The following is a 26,160-nucleotide window of genomic DNA, read 5'->3' as shown; positions in this document are numbered from 1 at the left end:
GTGAGATCCTTCCTTACATTTTATAAACCCATGAGAGCTGTTCAGCGAGAGCCAGTTAGCAGGAGCTAAAAAGGAAGGTCTTTTATTAAACCAAATCACTTAATTACCTCTCCCAACCCGGGGTCATTATGAGCTAGACAGACAGCAAACTTAATGAGAAAGAGGGCAAATATGCTTAGACTGTGCATTCGGGTCAGTTTCCCAGGTGACTTTGCTGATTTCCATAAAGACTGAGGATTAATTGAATAGGAAGAAAGCATGATGAGGTGGACAACTTTCCAGGATTTCTGAGTGGTGTGAAAAATATAACTTTATTATTATTTAAAAACGCGACTTCATTATTACATTCAGAAGAACATCTTTTGAACATGGCATATTATCAGAATATTGGACACACCCATGTACCTGTGTATATGTTAAAATACTTTCTAATAATTATCTCTGATTCCCTACCTAAAGATGTTTCTTGTGATTCTCTTTGGTTCAATGTGAATGCCTATTATGTAGTCATATGTGTGTGTGTGTGTTATCTATTATATATATATGCCAGGAGATAAGCTAATATCAGGATACAGATTCTACGTTTAAAATCTTTTCTAAGGGGCTCTTGGGTAGCTCATTTGGCTAAGCATCCAACTCTTGGTTTTGGCTCAGTTCATGATCTCAGGGTTGTGGGATGGAGTCCTGGGTCAGGCTCCATACTCAGCAGGGAATCTGCTTGAAGCTTCTCTTTTTCTACCTCTCTCCACACTCGTGCATGGGCACTCTTTCTCTAAAATAAATAAATCTTTTTAAAAAATAAGTGGACATTATCCACTTAAAGTGGATTTATTTATTAAGTGGACAAAATCTTTTTAAAAAATATTTTCTTATTTTTTAAATAAGGTTTTGCCCTTTTTTTTAAAGAAAAAAGAACTTTCAATAAAAAATATTAAACAAATCAGAGAGTAGATATTCATTAAATCATAGAATATTCAAAATATGTCAATAAGCTTGCAATTCTTAGCATGATAAATACTGAAGCACATTAGTGTGAATTACTATATTATTGAAAAATATTTTGGCATTTTTAAGAATCTATGATCATGATTTACATTTGACATCTGAAGAATGTTTGCTGGATATTCCCATCCTAATTTTATCCTTGGATTGATGAATAAATTTTAATAACATATTCAAAATGATGGATATGGATGTTTTCTTAATGACAAAATAATGATGGTTTGGGGGAAAAATCAAAAATGGCAGAAATAGTTGATAGATAAATAGATATAAAAATATAGAAAGATATTCATGAAATGCAAGTAAAATTTTATTCTTATAAATTGTTTATTTTTAAATACTTGGTATTATGCAAGATTTGTAAAGGGGGATCAAAGTTGTTCTAGATATTATATCTAACATAGATTAAATAATGTTGACTCGTTTATTGGTTAATTTTCAAATAAGCTGTCTATAACTGTTTTTTTTTAACATAATGCTTTTGTACTGAAGCCTTGTCAATTTGAATTTTACTAAAGGATAGAGAGATTCTAGATTTGTATTCCCTTGAATAAATCATATACCAAGGGTCCTGTTCAAAACTACAGAATTAAAATATTATGTCTTATTAAATTTTATTAGGCTTAGTTTTAAAAATTTTAATTCCAGGGTAATTAACATACAGCGTTATATTCACAGGAGGCATACAATATAGTGATTCAACAATTCCACATACCACTCAGCGATCATCAAGATAAATGTTCTCGTAACCCCCGTCACCTATCTCACTCATCCCCCCACCCACCTGCCCTCTGGTAACCATCCATTTGTTCTCTAAAGTTAAGAGTCTGTTTTTTGGTTTGTCTCTTTCTTTTTTTTTTTCCTTTGTTCATTTGTCTTATTTATTAAATTCCACTTTTAAAGAATCAATACCACCCACGGTTTTAAGTGGACATGCACACAAACACACTCACACATGCACTCACACACACACTTTTCTTCTTTTGTTCTACATATAAAGAGTAGAAACTCATGCCAAACCAGAGACAAATAGAAAAAAAAAAAAACAAAAAACAAAAAACAAAAAACAACAACAACAAAAAAAAAAACAAGACATGAGCTATGGGTATGTGTTTGTGTGAATGTATGAATGGACTTGGCATAAATTTGCACATTATGGACTTGGTATAAATTTGCACCTAGATTTCTCCTCTCTCTCATCAAACACCATTCCCTCACCTGAAACCAGCCACATTGCCATCTAGCAGCTGTTCCATAACCCTCTGCAACCCACTCTCTGCACCAAGTCCTGATCCTCATGCATGACCCAATTCTTTCTTTGGGTTTTACTTCACTCCCTCAGACAGAGTTACTGAGTGTCTCCTGTGTGGCCAATTAGCATTTTGTTATGTCTTATCTTGTATCATTAATAGTATTTTTACACCACGGACCATTTATATGTCTGTTTATCCAGCTAAACTATGGATTTCTTTAGAAAAAAAAGAGATTATGTACCTCATTTTATCGTTACAACCAAGCAGTTTGAGAGAAAATTGGTAGATGCTCAAAACAAGTTTTGTTGAAAGCATGACTAGAGAAATTATGTTATTCATCATTTTGGTTATCTTAGTTAAATATAAAAGTACAGGATTATACCATTTTCCATAACAGAATTAATTGACCAAACTAAATACAGGACAGATCATTATCATTTCTTTGCAGTCAGTTTGGCCAAAAGGCAATCAAATGTTTCATCAGATGTGGCTACTGCCTTTAAGTAAAACTGAGTAATCAGCAAATAAAAGGTCATTTATTCACTAATCATTAAAGTGATTATCCAAATGTGAGTCCCAAATTGCAAATAAGTGGTGCTTTTTCAATATATTATTTATATCACCCTGGGTTGTGGAAAAATACTGTAAATTTAAAACAAGAGCTATCCAGACTCTTCTAAAATACCAAAGTTAGCAAGCAAGATTTAAAACCCAAGGAGGTCGAACTTGAGTTTTGAATGAGGAAAAACTAGAACTAAGAACTAAAACTAGAACTTGAGTTTTGAATGAGGAAAAACCTCAGTGTAATATCAGTCCACCAAGAACGAGCTAGGTGACCTTGTACACATGACTTACCTTCTCTCAGCCAGTTTCTTTAAATGAAACATGAGCACAACAACGCCTACTTCAAAAACATGCAAGGAAGAAGGAGAGCTTTTATAAGCACCCAGCATAATGCTACAGTGTTGATTAGATTTTCTAAAAACTCCCAATCTGATATTTAAAAAGAAATTCCCTTAATCTGAGAAATGTTTTGTATCTAGATTTAAACATGGATTCCTATGGTAGTGAGTACATTTCTGGTGGTTTCAGAGAGCTCTTGGCAGGGCGATGTACCCTTCCACTGTTTTATCACAATATGAAAACACTAGATGCACAAAATTAAAGTTCAGGTTAATCAAAATATTGCTTGACAAAGCAAATAATTGAATTGCACTTGCAGTGCACTGTGGTAGACAGTAATTAACATGCAGCATCTTCAACATTTGAGTGCAACTTCCAATTTCCATTTTAACATCATAGAATGCTGTCTACACATTTTTTAATGGTACCCATGATAATAATATATTCTCTTTTTAATCATATTCCACGTTGCAAGAAATGAAGCTTGCAATTTTCCCAGGTGCTTACCAAATTACTACTGCAAGCTAATTCTCATCCCCCAAGTTAAGAGTTTCAACAGAGTGCACATTAGCAGCCTGCTTATGTTCTTGCTGTACAACAGAAGGTAAGTTAATATGTGCCTCAATTATATCCAGTTTGTGCATTTATAGCACCCCGCGGGCAGCAGTAAGAAAGCTGTAAATGTACTTATCCTGCTTTTTTAATGGTCTCCTATATTACAATAGAGAAAGACTAGAAAAGTGAAAAGGAGCAGAGGAAGAGAAATAGAAGAAAGGTACTGGAGAAAGAAATAGGAAAAAACATGTATGATGGGGAATAAAAAAGAAATGCATATTAAAATCATTAATTTAAAACCATCTCAATTAAATTTGTGTGTATTGAGATACATAAATATGTATATATAATACATAAAATACTCATTCACATAACCCATTCTATATATATTTCACTTTACTTATCTTTATTTAGTTTAATAAATTATCCAGAATAACTTATTTGTCAGTAATAGTTTATAAATCAAGTCATGTAAGGAAAGATTTATAGTCTCTACCAAGAATAGGCCTTAGGATAGTTGATGACTTGTGCAGGCCAATATCTGAATCCCTGTAAACTCAGGGATTTTTAAAATCCTGATTTTAAAACCTGCTTCCCTTCACTTCTCACTCACCTTAAGCAGCTAGGTTGATTTGCAATATGGAATTTGAATTCAGAAAAAAGATCCAAGATACTTAAAACCTTGACCCACCTATATGTAGGAGTTATGAATTTACAGGTCTATGAAATGATTTAAAAATCTATTCAGAGATTACAAATTAGGAGCAACATTTTCTTTTTCTTCTGGCCTTCAATGTTTAGTGATTATTGACACAGTGAAATATCAAAACAATGTAGATAGATTGGTAGCATCAGTAATTTATATTCTGAAGACTTTTCTGCTTTCATTAGGTAGTACAACAGGAAATAAATATTAAATGCGATTCAAAAAACTTATCACATTTTTAAATGTCTAACTTTTAGACACCTAAGGAAAAAATGGATGACAAAAAATTACCTAAGCTAAAATACGGGACACACATAAAGGTTTGATGACATCCTTTTCCAAGATGCTAAAAAAAATTACAATTGTTTCCCAAAGATACAGGTTTAAGCCTTAATTTTTAAACTTTTTATGACCAAAAGAAAAACGAGTGCTAACGAAATAATAATCCAAATAATCAGCATTTAAATCCTTCTCCCACTCAGAAAACTTGCATGGGTTCCCTTTTCTTCTCTTTCATGTACATTTGATTTCAATTGACACAATTCTAAAAACTCTCTTTTCTGTTAACTTAGGGGTATTTTCCAATTCTGATGTTGAGCAAGAACAAGGCAAAACTTTCATCCCTCCTAATTTTGTTTATGTACTCAGCACTTGTTATTTATTACCTTTGAAATTTTATTGACTTGAGCAGCTTTCCCAGATAGGAATTGAAACCACAATAAATAATAGCAATGCCCACTGAGCAAAAGATGTGCCCTACAAACTTGAGAGGTCAGATCGCTTCTTCATTCCCAGTAGATCCTGAGCCAAATGATAAGGCATCTAAGTAATAGAACTTCTGAGTTGACAGGGAGCTTCACAGTTATTTCTGTCTCTGTTGCTCTCTCCTCTTCAGTTTTTGTAAGTCTCTTATCAGAGACTGTTATTTCTTTTTTTTTTCCCTTTAATTTATTTTTTATTGGTGTTCAATTTACTAACATACAGAATAACCCCCAGTGCCCGTCACCCATTCACTCCCACCCCCCGCCCTTCTCCCGTTCCACCACCCCTAGTTCGTTTCCCAGAGTTAGCAGTCTTTACATTCTGTCTCCCTTTCTGATATTTCCCACACATTTCTTCTCCCTTCCCTTATATTCCCTTTCACTATTATTTATATTCCCCAAATGAATGAGAACATATAATGTTTGTCCTTCACCGACTGACTTACTTCACTCAGCATAATACCCTCCAGTTCCATCCACGTTGAAGCAAATGGTGGGTATTTGTCATTTCTAATAGCTGAGTAATATTCCATTGTATACATAGACCACATCTTCTTTATCCATTCATCTTTCGTTGGACACCGAGGCTCCTTCCACAGTTTGGCTATCGTGGCCATTGCTGCTATAAACATCGGGGTGCAGGTGTCCGGGCGTTTCATTGCATTTGTATCTTTGGGGTAAATCCCCAACAGTGAACTTTCTGGGTCGTAGGGCAGGTCTATTTTTAACTCTTTGAGGAACCTCCACACAGTTTTCCAGAGTGGCTGCACCAGTTCACATTCCCACCAACAGTGTAAGAGGGTTCCCTTTTTTCCGCATCCTCTCCAACATTTGTTGTTTCCTGCCTTGTTAATTTTCCCCATTCTCACTGGTGTGAGGTGGTATCTCATTGTGGTTTTGATTTGTATTTCCCTGATGGCAAGTGATGCAGAGCATTTTCTCATGTGCATGTTGGCCATGTCTATGTCTTCCTCTGTGAGATTTCTCTTCATGTCTTTTGCCCATTTCATGATTGGATTGTTTGTTTCTTTGGTGTTGAGTTTAATAAGTGCTTTATAGACCTTGGAAACTAGCCCTTTATCTGATATGTCATTTGCAAATATCTTCTCCCATTCTGTAGGTCGTCTTTGAGTTTTGTTGACTGTATCCTTTGCTGTGCAAAAGCTTCTTATCTTGATGAAGTCCCAATAGTTCATTTTTGCTTTTGTTTCTTTTGCCTTCGTGGATGTATCCTGCAAGAAGTTACTATGGCCGAGTTTAAAAAGGGTGTTGCCTGTGTTCTCCTCTAGGATTTTGATGGAATCTTGTCTCATATTTAGATCTTTCATCCATTTTGAGTTTATCTTTGTGTATGGTGAAAGAGAGTGGTCTAGTTTCATTCTTCTGCATGTGGATGTCCAATTTTCCCAGCACCATTTATTGAAGAGACTGTCTTTCTTCCAATGGATAGTCTTTCCTCCTTTATCGAATATTAGTTGACCATAAAGTTCAGGGTCCATTTCTGGATTCTCTCTTCTGTTCCACTGATCTATGCGTCTGTTTTTGTGCCAGTACCACGCTGTCTTGATGACCACAGCTTTGTAGTACAACCTGAAATCTGGCGTTGTGATGCCCCCAGATATGGTTTTCTTTTTTAAAATTCCCCTGGCTATTCGGGGTCTTTTCTGATTCCACACAAATCTTAAAATAATTTGTTCTAACTCTCTGAAGAAAGTCCATGTTATTTTGATAGGGATTGCATTAAACGTGTAAATTGCCCTGGGTAACATTGACATTTTCACAATATTAATTCTGCCAATCCATGAGCATGGAATATTTTTCCATCTATTTGTGTCTTCCTCAATTTCTTTCAGAAGTGTTCTATAGTTTTGAGGGTATAGATCCTTTACATCTTTGGTTAGGTTTATTCCTAGGTATCTTATGCTTTTGGGTGCAATTGTAAATGGGATTGACTCCTTAATTTCTCTTTCTTCAGTCTCAGTGTTAGTGTATAGAAATGCCATTGATTTCTGGGCATTGATTTATTTCTACATCACAAATACGATTAATTACTCCCTTCTTAAAACCATTCTATGGCCCACCATTGTATTAAAGTGAAGATCAAATATTTACTTGAATACATGTGTAAGTTTATATTTTGGCTCTTGCCTTTTTTCCTAGATATGTATTTTTGTCACTCTCCAACACAAACCCTATGGGCTAGCAACACTGAATGCTATGTGGTCCCCCACCTATGTCCTTGTTCCTCAGCCATTCATGCCTGTGAAAATATTAGTTCTCCGTTTCAATGACTCATCATAGTTACCACAGGCTTATCCATCTAAAACATTGTCAGGTAAGTCTTCAGTCTAGCTAAGGCATTGACTTATAATTTTTTCCTTGGTATATTCTCAAAGCATAGTTACTTCTTTTTTTGTGTGTAACTTCCTTCATGGAAGATGATTATTAAGTTGAACATTTGTCTCCAAAACTAGAGTGAGTGTGCCATATTTTGTCTTTGCTCCTAGTCAGAGAGTCTTGGGCAACAGCAGGGATCAATATGTATGTGAATGTGGCGTAAACATCTTCAACTATAAGCCATTATTGCCCAGGACACATAAGCTTCAAAGTCCAATTGACTCCTACACATATGTAGTCTTTAAACATCATGTATGTATTTCAAACTTCACAGTTGTTAAAATAAGTGGAAATTACACAAGCTAATGATAATAAGGAGAATCAATCACTGTGTTAAGAACACCTGAAAAAGCCAGGATGGAAGCCTCTCCCACACATTCACCTTTGGAACAGACAACTGTGCCATGACAGGAGGTATCTTCCATGTCTAGTCTGTTTTATGGGATGTTTGCTTGCTGAGGAAATTTCATCAACATATCTTAGGTACTATTGATTTGTCAACATATATGAGATAAAGCAATTATAAGAAATGACCTAGCTGGTGGGATATATACATTCCAAAGGAAAGTAGATATCAAAAACACATTTTAATCTGTGAAAAACCTTCATGCTACTTTCCCTTCATGCTACTTCATGCTAAGAGGTAATTGCGTAAAGACTCCTTTTAAAACGAAGAACTGTGTTAACAATACTTTGAACTTTGAGATGCCAATCGGGTACTTTTGCAATTTCTTGAATCCAAATCCACCGTCTCTACATTGCTAGCATTTGTTTTGATTTGCAGGTGTCCATCATATGCTGGATGATAAATACAGAATTCAATTACATGGTTATCTACAGACATATTTCCTACATTAGGCTGAAACAGATGGATTTCCACTTTAAGGTAAAATATAGATCTGACTTAAAATTTCCAAGAGAAGAGCACATCTTCGGCTAGAATTTAAAGGCTCACATAGAGGTCCCCATACTTTCTCAGTTCAAGGTATTCTTAAGTGTTTCGGTGTTTTTGGGTTTTGGTTTTTTTATGGGAACCATCAGCCAAAATAAATACATAATAGTTCCATGTATTAAGTAGTTAGGCCTAATCAACATACCAATTATTTGTATCCTAACAACTTAATAGCTATTTGTTTGGGATTTTTAAAAAGATTTTTATTTATTTATTCATCAGAGACTCACAGAGAGGCAGAGACACAGGCAAAGGAGAACAGGCTCCCTGGGAAACCCGATGCAGGACTCGATCCCAAAACCCTGGGATCACCACCTGAGCCAAAGGTAGAAGCTCAACCACTAAGCCACCCAGACATCCCATTTAATAGCTATCTGAAAAAATAAAAATACCCTTGAGTTGAAAAAAATATAGTTTTATTTCATGCTTAAGCCACCACAGAGACTCATGGGATGTGTGTGCCTGATTGATCCAGCACGACTCCTTAAATCGTGGAATCAGATTAAACAGCCACCTTTCCATCTCAACTGATTTTTGCACACTGCCAAACAGCAATCACCAAAAACAACTTTGCCAAAAAGACATCACTGAAAGGAGAATCACTTGATTATATCAGACATGTGATCTCTATCTAGCAATTTGTGCTGTACCCAACAGATGTCATTGGCTTTCTCTCAAAAATTTAAAATATCTGTGACCCTGTGAGTTTGGGGGAAGATCTAGCAGTCTTGGGCCTATGAGACTTTTTATCCATCAAATGTGTATTTATTTATCAAAGTAAATACTTGTAGTATGGTGGGTAACATTATTTTAACAATATATACCTCTTACCCTCATTTTAACAATATTTGCTACTTACCCTCATTGGGCCTCGTCTGATGGGAATCATCCTTCACACCCAAGTCATATCTAGACTGGTCATATGACTTGCTTTGGGCAATCAAATGTGTGTGTAAAATGACTTATGGTGCTTCCAAGCAGAACTTTAATTCCACCTGATTCCTTCTCCTCTGACATGACGGGCCATGCTCTACCTTGAGACCTACCTTCAGCCTTAGGAGGCCCCAGGGCAAAACCCTTAGCCAGCCTTCTATCCATGTGAACATGATTATATAATAACTTTAATTTTGCAAGTTAATAAAATTTGGAGGCAATTTTTCGCTGCAGCTTGACTTAACCAAGATAACTGACATAGATATATCGATCATCAATATATTTTCAATTAATACCTACTAAGACCTAAAACATTTTCAAATTTCAAAAGATGAATTTAATAGACATATAAAATATTTATTTCCCCTCCTTTTGATCAGATGTTCTCTATATTTTTAAATTTAGAAATGCTTGATATATTATCCGTTTCCATAGAACATTGACTCAATATTACATCATCAGTTTTAATAAATATATATGCACACACACACACACACACATATGCATTCATGAATCCTCCTAACACTTGTCTATTCACCAATTTATTCAACAGATGTTACTGAGAACCTACTGTGCAACTAGGAATACATTTTAAAATAATCTCTGTCTTTTGACCCAACTATGGTAGAAGTGACTCCAAATAACACACAGGCAGTGTTCTAAATACAAAGTTTTTTTGACATTAAGGTTTTAGGAAAGTTTTTCTCTGCAAGCAAACTTGCTTTATGTTTCAGATGATAAAAATGCTTCACGTTACTCACCTTTGTGTCATCTGAAATGCCTACCTTCATTCCTTACACACATCTAGTTCTGTAAATGTGCTGAACTAATTACTAATTTCCACCTTAGCTGGCAAAAATACAGAGAAAAAAAATTATTCATATAATAAGCTTACTATCTACTCACTCTGTTTTTATCTTGAGATTTCCTATTTTCCATTTTCTTTATTTTATTTGTGGTAAGGCAATGCCAATATTTTGGAAGCAGACATGATATAAATTATATATAGACTTTGATTCTCTTTTAAAATCATTATCTCATTCTACTTGGTCATTACCAGCAAAACACCTCTATTATTTGCTGCAGTGTATGTACCTGAGTGATGCAAAATTCTTGGCTAACATAAAAATATCGCAATAATAAAATAAAGTAATAAAAAGTAACAGTGTAACAATCCTTTTGTCAAACACTCCTCTCTTCCCTCCACCTAATTTACAAACTGTACAAAGTGAACTCAGTCCAAACAACTTGTCTGACACAATGTCCTGCACACCATGACACTAAGTAATGCTTTTCTTTAGGATCTTCCAATAAATTTGATTTTAAAATGAGATCGAATTTATTTTATTTTTTAATTGAATTTAAATGATAGAAAATATAATATTTTTATTCCTTTCATTTCCCTAATTTTTTAAAAGAATATTTATTCATTTATTTGAGAAAGAGGGAGAGAAAGAACCTGGGAAGGAGGGGCATGGGGAGAGAGAGAGAATCTCAAACTAACTCCCAGCTGAGCACAGAGCCCATGCAGGGCTTGATCTCACTCCCCTGAGATCATGTCCTGAGCCAAAACCAAAACTCAGACGTCTAACTAACTGAGAGACTCAGGCACCCTTCTGTTTTCCTTAATTTTTAAGCAGGCTTATTTCCACCCACTTTTAAACAGCTTGTCCCAGAGAACAAGCTTTTGTCTTGGTGCTGAATGTAACCAGAGAGGCAGAATCAGTGGAGAACTTTCTCTATCACTGTCACATTTTTAATTATGACTATAAATAAATTACATTGATAGGAAACATTCACTTATTAAAAAGTTATTGTAGGGTATTGAGGTATGAACTAGAACTAGAAATCTAAGGAAAACAATAAGCACACACGCACGTGTGCACACGTACACATATGCACAATGCCAAGAAATCTGTGAGTACATATAAGTTAAGCAAATCAAAATAGTTTTCATATCATGAATTTTATCTCTAACCATACATAGGTGTAAAGTTGTAATCTGGTTGGAGTTGAGGGAGGATGGAGAAAGGAAGGAGGAAAATAAGCATCATGTAACTTATATGAACTGAAGAGTTGTGATCTCTGATGTCTTATATAATACTTCAATGCTCTTTTTTTTTTTCCAGTAGCTGGCTACTTATACTGTAAAGGAAAAAAATGTAAAACCGCTAAGTTTCCCATGCAAACATTAGCCTTAGTTGATCTTGGCCATATTGTTAACCTCAGATTTCTCTTGCTCTGTGAGGTTTGATTCTTTATCTGTGATATCACAACAATTTCCAAACTTAGAAGAAGATATCATGATGACAATCTAAAGAATGAATAAATAATATAGCATGAGGAAGTTCTAAATGGAATGATTTTTCAGGGTTTCCTGGGAGATGTCAGCACTAGGTCTTTAAAATAGTACTTTGTAATGTCAAAAAGCGGGTTTTTCCACACTAGTTTTGTCATAGAATGGCATTAAAAAACAAATTAGAAAAATGTATACCAAGCTAGGAAATACTTCTGAATAGTAGCTACGTCGCTGGGCTGTGCAGGTGCATCAATCTACTTGTCAGCAATGAAACAAAACAAAACAAAATAACATATTCTTTTAAAGACGTGTCTTTCCATTTCTGCCTCTCGAGCTTATAAAATAATTGCTAACTGTTGAGGTTGGGTGCATCATTTAGACAGTGAATATTTTAACCAGAAAAACTCTATTACAAGGATTCATGAGGACTTTGACACAACTGAGATTCTGCTGTTGTTTTCTGTAAATTTAACATGGACCTACATTTCTGTTTAATTGTTTGGTTTTACTCTATTATTTCGATACTGCGCACATTATCAGAATGATCAGAATAAACAACTAGAAATCTAAATCATCTTCTCCACTCCAAATGACTCGGTGGGATAACACGCTACCAGAAATATTTCCTAATATTAGAAACCTAGCAAAGGAGACATCAAATTTGTCAGCAGAACTGCAGATATGACTCTATCAATAACCCATGGCACTTCTGTATTCCCCATCTGAGGCTATTATACAGCTTTGGATGATATCCCACTTCAACTTCATCATATGATCCACTGGGACAGAAACTCATAACTGGCTTTCAACACAGAGCCTTCATATAAAAGGTAATAACTGCAGCCAGTCAGTATAGGGAGGGATTATAGGAATGTGGCAGTGAACACAGAAGTTTGGGGAAAAGCAGTTTGACATAAACCTGACAAAAACAAGCCCAGAAGGACAGTTCCTTAAATGTTAAAGGCAAAAAAGAAATGGACATATTTGAAAGACATGCTTTGGATAGGGTGAAAATTGTGTTCTTTTAGGAGGTACAGCTATTCACTTTAAACTGCTTTCTACAATTTCCACACACCTCCCCAAACACACACACATACACAAGGGTGAGAGGAAAAATTCTTCAAATTAGCCACCCACCAGATTGGCGGGGTCTATTGAAAAACACACAATTTACTAAACCCATCTCTCGCAATTACATTTCATCTCTTTCAAGATCGCTCCAGAGAAGCTCTGTGCCATACAGGTAAGTCCTTATTGGTTGAGTGACCTCTACCAGTCATGAGGGCTGAAGGTTAACATTTCAGGAATTTTGTGAGCCAGTTATTAAATACACACATTATTAAAAATCAAATTATGTAAACTTACAATTAAATACATTATATCAACACAAAGGTAAGATGCAAAAATCATCACTGTTTGATGTTTTTAGATACATTTTACTATTAAGTATAATCTTGAAGCTATTTACATCTATGTACCTGTACATAGAAATACAAATTATGTAGCGGCGTGCCACTGTGTACCTTTTCACACCCCCCATGTCCAAGGAATCTTCATTAGCAGGTCACTATCTTAAAATCAGCCCCAGTGGAAGTATCTACACTGTGGAAATCAGCAAGTCCTACATACAGGTCAGGGCTCTACCCACCCCTCTAAAAGGCCGTTGTCAAATGTGTACCAACACAACACTAGGTTAAGATGTTTTATGTTATCAATACCAGGCTTTGCCCTGAAAACAGAAACACATAATCGTGACACTGTAAACCATTATTAAAATATGATCTCCTAATTTAACTACCCCTTTCATATGCCATTAGATATAAGAAATAGCTCCACTAGGACTCTCAAGGTTTCTTTATTTTTATTTATTTTTTAAAACATTTTATTTATTTATTCATGAGAGACACACAGAGAGAGGCAGAGACACAGGCAGAGGGAGAAACAGGCTCCCTGCAGGGAGCCTGATGCAGGACTCGATCCCGGGACTTCAGGATCACACCCTGGGCCGAAGGCAGATGCTTAACTGCTGAGCCACCTAGGCGTCCCAAGATTTTGCAATTAAACTTGGCAATCAACCTTATCAAGTTCATTGCAGGAGTTCAAAACTCCTTTAACTTATGTGCCATTCCTTTTCAACTTTTAAAAACAATTTCAAAGTAAAAGAAATCTGAAAAATTTCCAAGTGTTGTCCTTTTAGGTTTCAAATGGTAGACCTCCACTCAGAACCACTGATAAGTTTCTAAGATGTTTTGGGGATTGACAAATAACATCCCAGGTAAAGAGCAACACCCTAGGAAAACAAAACAACAGCGTCTGTGAGTCACTGGCTCTGTTCTGTGACAAAAAGGGGTGACACATGCCCATGCTATTAGGGCCGCACTATGACCTAATCCATACTTCACTCTCCTTGGGGATCAATGAGAGCATGTACATGAGGCAGGTAGAAGGCTGCATCAGTCAGGCATGCAGGTGAACATTGACTATATTTTCAAAGAATACCTCCAGGAATTGACAAAATCATATGGAATCCATAGGAAACAGAAATGAAGGCTTAGCTTACTTTAATACCAAGTAGCCATTCAATTGTTAAACTTGCAGAATATAATAAACTGGCTTTAATTAAAAGCTAAAGGGCAGCTTTCTCAAGAGTTGATAAGTAATTTGAACTAGTATTAATAGATTGACAATATTAAAAATGACCTGGAAAAATTTTCTGGTCAAGCTTCTAGTTCTTAGAAAGATAAATGATTATTTATCCAAACACTGTCATACCTATTCTATTCTGAAATATCACAAGAGGAGAAAGTTCATTGGCATTGCTTGCTAGTCTAATCTATGATTTGATAATTATTGTAAATTACTTTCTTATGTTTATTAACTTTGTCTTTACCATGGTTATATCCATCTATGTTATGTTAATAATCATTATTAAAATATATATTAACCTTTCAACACCTGTGAATACATAAGTCAAATAACTACTGACCATCATTAGGAGGAAATGTAAGGTTGAACATGAAACTATAGTCTTCAGATTTTTAATAAAATTTTTGCAGAATTTAAGAAATCCTAATTGTTTACTGAATTAGAGTACAAAAGTATTCAAGATAATACTAGAGCTAGAAACAGTTTTTCTCTTCATATAATTTACATGCTGCTTGTATTTTAAATGTACCACTATAGATATATTCCTATGACAGTTATATAAAACTTTGCATCTATAGTGTTTGCTAGAGAGTTATTATATCCAAACTGAAAAATGACAGCAATTTAAAACATGTTTCCTGCTAGATCAAATGCTTTGTATAAGTAATCATGGGGTAAAAAAAAAAAAATGGTTATAAAGGTAGGTAGTGACAATTATTGCTTGAGTGTTCATACATTTTTCTTTTGTTTAAATAAGCCATACTCCCCCATTGCCTGAAAAACAAACTAGTTACATGACTAATGATATATTATATATATGCATATATATACATATATACTGAATTTTGAATATATTTCTTTGAAAATGCAAATTTCAGGATATGAAAATCCTTTCTGAACTTCAGATTAAAACAATAAAGAAGCAGCCAACTCTTTCTGAGTTCTATGAGGATTAGATATTTCTGGTTGGCTGGTCAGGTTTGCTAGTTATAATGAGATGTTTCTTATTCAGATTTTCAGGTAACGCATAAATATTTGGGAACTAATAGACACAATTACTTAGGTAGAACAGCTATTATGAAAATATGTCCAAAATACTGGTTTCTGTTGTTCCCTCTTATGGAAAAGGTAATTTAATTGAAATATATAAATTTACGTAAATCTCTCAAGGTGAATTTAGTGGGTATTCCTGTTATACCCACCACATGCTCTCCACCTCATGACCCTAGGTGACAGCTGGCTAAGAGCAAAAAACTATCCCTCACCCCCATTTACATGCCAGCCTTTTCATTATAGCAATTAAGTATCTATTTTCGAGAATGTTGTATCAATACTGTAGCTATAGAAAGAAGAGATAATTCTACAGAAATAAAAATTCTAAATGGTATTTTAAAATAAATTACATGATAAAAATTATGTGGGTCTCCTGCTAAAAGTAATGTTTTTCCATGGTTCAAAGGTGTATCTGTTCAAGCTCTTATTTTCTAGGGATAGTGTCTGAATCTGGAGAGCCCATGAGAAGCGGAAAGCTCTTCAACACTAAAATAACAAATAATAAAGATAACAAATGTGTAATAAATTGCAAATTCTTTGACAGGCAATCCAATTTATTTTCCCTATAAGATGTTAATCTGTCTAATTACATTCAAAAGAAATGTACATTGGTGACTCTGTTTCATACATCACAGTAAAGTAAGAGGTGGGATAGAAAAAAGAATAGATAAAAATAATGATCATTTCAGCAAAATCAGAATGAATCTGCCAAATTCTGCTGGGCCTGATTGAAGCAGCAGTCAAAAACGGAATTCAAGAGTTTAATAAGAGTGGTGTTTATTTATTTCACTCCAATAGATGGAAACATGGCACAAAAATTGAGACGAACAGTCTATGATAAGCTCCCACCTTCTTTCTGCGTTGTTCAGTTTCTTTTTTTTATTTTTTTTATTTTTATTTCTTTTTAAAAACATCTTTACTGAAATATAATTAATATACAATAAGCTGCCATAAAGTATATAATTTGTTTATATGTATATATGTTTTTTTAATAAATTTATTTTTTATTGGTGTTCAATCTACCAACATACAGAATAACACCCAGTGCTCATCCCATCAAGTGCCCCCCTCAGTGCCCGTCACCCATTCACCCCCAACCCCCGCCCTCCTCCCCTTCCACCACCCCTAGTTCGTTTCCCAGAGTTAGGAGTCTTCATGTTCTGTCTCCCTTTCTGATATTTCCCACACATTGTTCAGTTTCTTTGGAAATCACATTACGAACAAATATAGGTAGGTGTCTCTCTCTCTCTCTGTGGGAGAGGAAATGGTTTAAATTCTGTGGTTACACAAAGTGAGAAAGATTCATTTCATAATCTGGCTTTGAATAACTTTGAAATTCCAAGAGTGTTTCTCGAGTGTGAACATCTAGCCCCGGAGGCTTAAAACAAAAGGGGAGGCAGACACTGATCAGCCAATGTCAGTAGATCAGATCAATGCCAATAGAATGCTGGCCACAGGTCTGCTGGGCCAGGACACTTGCCGATGCTCGTTTTGTTTGATTTATAGCATAATGAGTATTTTGTTTCCCAGGATGTCCGAAAGCCCTAAATGTATTTTAATATTTATAATTGTGCTTAAATCAACCATTTGTCTAATTAGAAATTGGCTCAGACGACTCAATATTCCTGGATGCCCAAATAAATATCTGCATAAAATCTGTTTCCTCTGCTAGGCTACCAAAAAAAAAAAATTACTCACACATATACTAATGATAATCCTGAAAATACCAACTACACAGGATAAATGGAGGATATTTGTTCATTTGTTTGTTTGATTGGGGGAAGCAAGCTAAAAAAGAACTTACATCTATTCTTAAAAACATCTGTTGTGTAGTAAAGAAAAATTTTTTTTCATTTAAAATATTTTTGTAGCTCTTGTGGATTTTCCATTTATACATAAAATTAAATCATAACAAACTAATAAAGAGTTCCATTCACTGAATGAGTAAAAGACATTTCAAAGTAGTATATTTTATTCTAATGCTATATTTTCTCTTTTTTTAAAGATTAGACTTTATAAATCCTCGTTGAATTATGAATATTTATGTAGCAATATACTTTTGATCAGAGGTTAATATGTTAATATAAAGTGAGATATTTAATACATGTAAGCATCATTGTATCAGTGCTAAGAGAAAATTATGACTATCTTAAAACAAATTATGATAGATAACTACTCAATGTTATTTATTAACAAATAAATACAAATCCTTAAAAACCTTTTCTTATCTTGTGGTCTTCGAGGGAAAATTTTACTATTATCTACTGCTCCTTCTCCTAAAAATCACACATAAAGATTCAATGCACAGTTATATACTTAGACGCTTACAAATCGTGACAAATCAATAGCAATGCACACATCCCCATTCTCCTTTTGTCCCTGTAAGTATCCTTCCCTATTAAAAGGAGCCAGGAATCCTTGTAAAAGTGACCCATTCCAGAGCGGGCACAAAAAGTTTAAGAGATGATTACATCTGTCAGAGAGCAGGGGAGTGTTTGAAGAAAGATGGCAACTTGTGAAATTGACGCCCCAACCAAACCAACTTGGCCACAACTAAGTTTTAGCATTCAAATATATAATAATGTTCTATTATAATCAATGAATAAAAGAATCCATGTGTCCATATTGATATACAGAGATTGACAGCTTGATAAGAAATGGAATATTAACACAGTTTCAAATTATCTTCTTATGAATACTTAATTACAAAGGGAAACAGAGTAACCTTATAGACAAGGTGCCTCATAGACACTACTGTAATCAAACTGTCAAAATGACATCAACAAGTAATGGAACAAAATCTTGTCATATGAAAAGAGTGCAGCTCTTTTTCCTGCAGTATTCCTGCTAAAGTTGCATAACTTAAATCTAATCATGAGAACACACCTTATGGAGTGACCCAAAGGCATGACATTCTTAAAAATGGCTGACCTCTAATCTTTAGGATGTCAAGGTCTTGGAAGGCAAGGAATGGCCAAAGAATCTTGGAGATTCTGAAGGAGACTGAAAAGAATTGGTAAGTAAATGCAATATTTGTTCTGAACTTTGTTATAAGGACATTATTAGTAAAACTGATTAAACTTGAATGAGACATGAGGAATAAGTGTTATATGGATCTTAATTTTCTCATGGCAATAGTTGAACTATGGTTGTGTAAGAAAGTGTCCTTGTTTATAAGAAAGATACAATGAATTGCTCAAGAGTAATAAGGTATAAGTTGACAAATCACTCTCAAATACTTCAGGGAAATTTTGTTTTTGTAGTGAACTTCCACTTTCTGTAGTTTTTTTGTTTCAAAATTTTAAAATAATTTTAAAAATTTGAACAATGATTTGGTATGCCTAGCATATTCTAGCAGTCAGTATATAATAGCATATGGAAAACAGGCATGTGATTCAACACCCTCTAAAACCTAATGTAAAAAAAGTAGTAAAAAGATAAAATACGGAGATGATTAGGACAGCAGCACCATTTTCAGATGAGATTTAAAACATGTATGGAAAACAGAAAAAGGATAAAAGCAGTAAGGGAAGAGGGCCAGAGCACACACTGGAGCCCAGGGTTCCTGCCAAGCCAGTTGATGGAGCCCTGGGACTTGGAAGTCCCAGGCACAAATTTGTATTAAAACACACAAACAAAAACAAACTTTATTGATTTCTTTTTTTAAAATTTTTATTTATTTATGATAGTCACAGAGAGAGAGAGAGAGGCAGAGACATAGGCAGAGGGAGAAGCAGGCTCCATGCACCGGGAGCCCTACATGGGATTCGATCCCGGGTCTCCAGGATTGTGCCCTGGGCCAAAGGCAGGCGCTAAACCGCTGCGCCACCCAGGGATCCCTAAAAACAAAACTTTAGACTGAAAGCCCTTTAAATGGAAAGTCTGGATGTTACACAGCCATACAATTTCTAGTCCAACATGGAAAATCAAAGATTATTTTCTTAAGAATTAGAAATAAATACTGGAGATGAAAGACCTTTGCATTCTGGATTTAGGGATCGATCACACATCAGAACAGCTCCATCCTCATTCAAATGCTCTGAGAGGAAGATTGCCATGTGCTTCCAGAGTTCCCAAGCAGATTGTCACCATCCAGTCTTCAATATAAAATGTCAGACTGGAAATGTCAGACCTTTGAGCCAAGTGTTTGACAGGAAATAAAGGGACGAATCAACAAAAGAAGCAAACAAATGGATTCGTAGATAAATTCAGGAGTTGAAGGAAAAAACTAATATTCACAGACTACAGGATACCATGATGAGCAAACACCAAAAATAAGTAGGAATACTTGGAAACTTAAAACATGATTGCCAGGGGCACCTGGATGACTCAGTGGTTGAACACTGGACTCTTGATTTTGGCCCTGGGGGTGATCTTGGGTCATGGGAGTTGTGGGGTGGAGCCCTACATAGAGATCTGTGCTCAGCTGGAGCCTGCTTGTCCCTCCTTCCCTCCATGTGTGGTCTCTCTATTTCTAAAATAAGTAAATAAAATCTCAAAAAAACCCATGATTGTCAAAATTAAGTGTGTTGGATTTTTGTTTTAGACTGGATTAAAACATCTCCCAGAAAGTTCAAAAAGATAAGAGAGAGAGAGACAGAGATGTATGGAAAAATGTACCAGGACATAGAAAACCAATCTCTAACAATGTCTATGAGGAAATAAAACAACAACAAAAAACAATAAGAGAAACTAGGACGTGAAGGATCTAGCTAAGCCAAAAACCCTTTAGCCCACATTGTCATAAAACCTAGAGCAAAGGGAAAATTCTAAAAGCTTTCAGAAAGAAAACAGTAACACCAATAAATGAAACCAATGACCAAAAAAGACAGGAGTCGGGTCAGATGGGTGTCACACTTCACACCGGCAAGACGGCATGCTAATCCACAGTGAATATGTTCCTTCACTTTAATGAGGAAAAATGTCAACAACCCACAGTTGTGTGCTCAGCTACATCATCAAACTAATGTCAGTGTAGAATACAAGTTTTCAGGCATACTAAAATGAAGAATTCTCACACATGTCATTTCTAAGGAAGTTTAGTAAGGGATATGGTGAAGCAAAAACAAAGATATCAATGGAAAAAGAGAAAAATATTGGCCCCAAGACACAGTTGAATCAACACTAGGAATGCAGTGAGGAGGAGTTCAAAGATGTCAGTGAAGCAGAAGAACTCATGGGGGGAAAAGTCTCTGTTGGAGAAGAAAACAGCAAGTATTGCAGAAACACACACACACACACACACACACACACACCAAAAATTGAAAAAGAATAAAACCATATGATAATTGTACATGACTTATCTCTACAGTAAATGATATTGACAATACAACAAATCATGGGTGCTTTGAATTTCAATCCTAAGAATTTGCCTGCAGATAAAGCATAAAATCAATCATGGTTACATAATAAAATATAGATATTATTAACTGTGGCATCACAAAACTAAAAGTGCAGACAAGAAGTGGAGGGTTAGCGTCAAGGAAGAGACCTGGAAGGCTAACTTTGGAATGTAGACAATGCAGAGACAGGGTGCGTCCAGGCACTGGTGATATAATGACGTACTATGTTGCATTATTTAAAATCAATCAACAGAGGAACTGCAAGTGGTGGTGCTAGTATCACACATCATTAGTTTTACACGAGAAGCTACTGAAAGGCTAATCAGTTATCATTTCTTGTGTCTCTATCTATCACACCAGGAAGTTTACATAAGAAGGCTAAGTACAGATATTGTTTGAATAATGTTATTATTTAGAAATATTAAGCTTTCCAATAGACAAAAACAACTAAGTTTTTGAAGATTGATTGCTTTTGGAAAGACTGGACTTATAAAGAAAGTACCCGGTTTCTTTTCTTGGGATGTCTGTCCTCACTTTCAGTACATACAAGGACCCATCCTAAAATCCTCATTTAGAACTTGTGTCAAAAGCCCAACATTTGGAAAGATTTGGTAGTTAGTCTCTGAAGTGTCTTCATACCAGTACACAGAAGAGGTAGCAATACTCGGGATTTTGACATTTTCATGTAGCACAATCGATGCACCTTATATGCATTGTTCATGTAATACAGAATTAATATTAATTTTGGTTTTTTAAAGATTTTATTTATTTATTCATGAGACACAGAGAGAGGCAGAGACACAGGCAGAGGCAGAAGCAGGCTCCCTGCAGAGACCCCGATGTGGGACTCGATCCCAGTACCCCGGGATCATGACCTGAGCCAGAGGCAGACATTCAACCACTGAGCCACCCAGGTGTCCCAAATTAATATTAATTTTGAATAAGTCATTTATTTTCTTTATCCTTTGAGATCTGAAACCTGTCTCAAAATTATAAGAATTTTGAAAGCCCTATGGCATCATGAATATGCTCAAGGTTGATTCCTGGAGTAGGTAATGAAGGCTTAGCTCCAATTCTCAAAATATCTTTGAAAAACAAACTATAAATGTGAGAAGACTCTGCAAACTGTAACACACACATAACACAGCCCTGTAGTTCAATCGCTGTGAACTGGGCATGCTCTTGAGCCAGCCGGATGTGCTGAAGACTGCCCTGCAGGAATTACATGAGGGTAAGCAATGTTCATCCCTCTTTTCAATATGTAAGTTTAAAAATTAAACTCCTAGGGCCACTGGGCTTACACCTCTTGAGTTCGGGGCTGTGAGTTCGAGCCCCATATTGGGTGTATGGATTAAACAAATAAAACTTAAAAAAAAATTAAACTCCTCAACATGGTAGTGGCACAGCAATACTAATCCCACCAAAAGAAGTTGGCTGCCATATAGACATCAACAGAGTGGGATTGCATTAGAAAATTAAAATTTTTAAGTGAGCTCTACTGTCACTTGGTAATTCGCTGTTTCATCAAGCCAAGGCTATTACGTCTATCCCAGATTGACTTCAAAGGCCCTGAAACAAGATGTATATTTGCCGGAATAATCAACAAGGTAGGACAGGAATGGTTAGGGTGCCAACAAGAAGGTAAACCTGAATTATTTCTGTAAACTTTTTGCCTGAGAGTTATCCCAACCTGTAACATTAAAAATTGGGAATCACTGCCAGATCACAGCAGAAATTTTAGTTTTCTAAATAGGTCCTATGATCAACAGTACACAGGTCTCATTGCAACATCTGGAAGTAATTTCAGTCACTCTTAATATATAGTTGTATTAGCTTCTTAAGTCCCATGTTAAAACTCTGCCAGAATTGTGAATGTTCATGTCAGATAAACCAAACCTGACAGAGTCATGTCATGTGTCTTAGTCTACCTGGCTGCTATAATAAAATATGATATGCTGGGTAACCTAGAAACCATGAATTTATTTCTCATAGGAGGTTCATCCGGTGGGCTGGATGTCCAAGATCAAGGCACGAGTGATTCAAAGTCTATTGAGAGCCCTCTTCCTGGTTCATAAGTGGTGCCTCGTCACAGGTGGACTCATAGACACCAGGGAGCTCTGTGGGGTCTCTTTTATGAGGGTTATGATTTCAATATAGGAATTCAGAGGGGGTCACAGCACTCAATCTACAGTACCATGCCTGAAAGAATATAAACAAGGCTGTGAATGAACTCCGCCTGTCTCACTAGGATGGGACTGTCCCCACCAGAGCAATGCCCAGCGTCTTCTTTTCCTTTCACATTGATCTGTTTGTCCTCTTCCTACACCAATGAGAGCTTCTCATGCATCAAAATGTCCACAGAGCCTTGCTTGTTGCCAGGCACTCCAAAAGGTTCTAAAAATATATGATGGGAATATTATTAGACTTAATGAAGATAATTAATTTTTGCAGGACTTTCAGGAGAAAACTTTAAAATAGTCTCGAACCCCACAAAGTTCATGTATGCCTTCGCTTTGTGACATTTTAATTATTTGATTTTTTATTTTTTTATTTGGATTTTTAATAATTGGAGATATCCTTAAATATTAAGTTGTCTTTTTGTCTGTTAAAATGACAAGATTGCAATAAACATGCCTATGTTTCAAATAGCTAAGCCAAAGCTAATGTAAATGACCTGACATAAGAAAAATTGATCTGGCACTGGCTTATGTTGGATCACAAAAGCTAATTGTTCCATTTTTCAAAGAATTTTGTGAGAGCCAGACTGGAAAACATTGAGAGCTTAAAGTTGGCCCATGGGCAATTGCTATCAGGCCTCCTCCTCACCTCCCAAACCATGTCTGTATTAAACATTTACCAGCACACCTCTGAATAAATTTTTGTTTAAGAGAAATATGTAACTATAAAGGAAATTAAATTTTGCAAGATCCACATCTATCAAATACTCAACAAAAGATTAGCCCAAGGCAAAGCTGTGGAAATGGATCTGTATTTGCAGTTCTTCCTTCCCTTTATGTCAGCGCAATTAGGGCAAAACAAGTATTTGTAGGTTTAGGTCTTGAATTAATTGGTAAATATCAATAAGACTAATGAAATACACTAGATTATTTAATCTGCATTTTCTCTTAGCCTCCCATAAAGCCCTACAGCTAGCAACATTGCAGACTGATTTGAACTTCACTCCCCTCTCTTCCTCTTGATTTTTGTGGTCTTAGTGAATTTGAGGGCTTTCCACACTGGATCTCAATTTTCCAAGCTCTTGTGGAAAACAAGGCTGCTCTCGTGTGAGCTCAGATGCTCATCCTTTTTCCCCTTTCCTTCCTTCTTTCTAGCAACAGTTGCATTTTATCTGGCCACATACTAGAATCTCAAATCACCATAGGATGTACAATTGTCTATGTAGTTGTTCTCAAAGAGCATCAGCATCACTTGCAGGGACTGTTCCAGAAGTACTGGATCAGAAACACTGCGAGTCAGACCCAGTGGCCTGCCATGTAACAAGCCCTCCAGGAGACTGATGCATATCAAGTCTGAGACCCAGAGCTTTATACCACACCATTCGTAAGGACAGTGATTTGCACCCATTGCCCCACAGAATGCCAGGAATACAATAAGCATGGAGTTGAACATATTTTTCAATGAATGCATCAATTAATCCTTTTCCAAAAAAAAAAACCTCAATTCTCAAATTCTTTGTACAAAAAATATCTGCAAATTCTGATTATGTTCTTGAGACCACTCTCTGCAGATAGGCTTGCACTTCAGCATGACATGGATTGATTCCTTTTTTAAGTCCTCATTTCCTCTGAAAAGATATTGGGAAAACCAGTCGATGCTTAGCAAAGTGCTTCAGGATGCTGGTATCAAAGTGCCCAGAGTGGAGGAGAGCACAGCAATGTTATTTTCACACTGATCTTCTTAGAAAAAAAGGACATTTTAAGCTGCTATGGTCGGTCTTTTTGGAGCCCTGCAGCAGATTTTTCTTTTCTTAAAGAAAGATGGAAAAGCAGTAAAAGGAATTGAGATTAGGATCCAGACTGTAAAAGTGAGGGGGGTGGGGATAAAATCAAAAGGCTTATATGAAAGAAGAAATATCTAACAGCAGCTTTAATCTTAGACGTCTGCTGAACAGCTTGCACATGGAGGCAGGCATGCCACAGGTGTGCTCCTCGGGCAGGTAAGCCACAGACAGAGGCTGTCGGGCTGCAGAGAGTTCTGATCTGTCAGCATTCACCCCGAGGTGTCCTTCTGCAACTGGTATATCTCTCAGTGTGTTTAGTTAGTTTAGCTGGTGCTTTTCAATAACTTTAAAGATTCCACAGAACCAAAGGGTGATAAGATAGTCAACCAACCTAATGAGGCAATCTTGCAAGTGTTAGTAAGAAGGCATTCAGGAAGACTTTTGTGTTTACCAAGGAATGGATACATAGATTCTGTTTTCATTCTTTTTTGTTGTTATTGTTGTTGTTAAGATTTTTTTTATTTATTTGAGAAAGAGAGAGAACGAGTTGTGGGGAGGGGCAGAGGGAGAGGAAGAAGCAGTCTTCCCTCTGAGCAGAGGGCTCATTGTGGGGCTTGATCCCAGGACCCTGAGATCTAGACCTGAGCCCAGGGCAGATGCTTAACTGACTAAGCCACCCAGGCACCCCTGTTTTTATGATTCCTAAATGGGTGGTATAATGTGTTACTAAAATTGTCCAAACTAGAATGAAAAAAAATCTGAAAACCAGGGGGAAATGGAAAGAGCAATGAATTTACACAATGTGACAATTTTAATTGAAAGAACGGGGATAGTAGTGACCATGTATCTGGTGCATTATGGAGTCATATAAGTATATCTCCAAAAGACAAAAGCAAAACTATGTTTTGATTTCCTTGTTCTCATCGTGGAGGCCCTCTAAAATCTTAATGGCACAAATGGGCCTTTGTTACTGAAGTTTTTAAATGATTTGTGTCTACATATATCTTAAAACATAAATGACTGGTTACAATAATAAATTGAAAATAATTTTTTTTTCAGAATTTGAACATGTTTAATCTGATCTAGTAACTAGGAATTACTCATTTCATTGATTTTGAAGGAATTCATCCTTATTTCCAAGAAGCAAGACAGCTGGTTTTTGAAAAATTATACACGTCACTCAGAACTATCCTGGAAAATTCAACAGTTCCATAAGGGAGTGTTTGGGATTTAAAAATATGTCACAATAAAAATATTTGACAAATCTATCAGCTCTCAGCATGGCAGCTTTTCCAGTGAAATTGGTCCTATAATTTGGTGAGTAGCAGAGGGTCACATGAGGCACCTCTTATCATTTCCTTTGGCAAAGTTTCATTCAAAGGAAATAATAATAATTG

The 26,160-nt window shown here is 35.8% G+C and overlaps 1 long non-coding RNA gene across 1 annotated transcript; it reads left to right on the top strand.

The window, feature by feature from the left end:
* The first annotated feature begins 14,172 nt into the window (after window positions 1–14,172).
* Window positions 14,173–25,957, top strand: LOC144323226 (uncharacterized). Its single transcript, XR_013388676.1, has 3 exons — window positions 14,173–14,230; window positions 18,405–18,476; window positions 25,884–25,957. It is a non-coding gene; the product is annotated as an uncharacterized LOC144323226 (long non-coding RNA).
* The last annotated feature ends 203 nt before the right edge of the window (window positions 25,958–26,160 follow it).

Source organism: Canis aureus, chromosome 1 (assembly GCF_053574225.1).
Source record: "Canis aureus isolate CA01 chromosome 1, VMU_Caureus_v.1.0, whole genome shotgun sequence".
In the NCBI taxonomy this organism is placed as follows: domain Eukaryota; kingdom Metazoa; phylum Chordata; class Mammalia; order Carnivora; family Canidae; genus Canis; species Canis aureus.
This window is presented reverse-complemented; position numbering and strand designations above follow the sequence as displayed.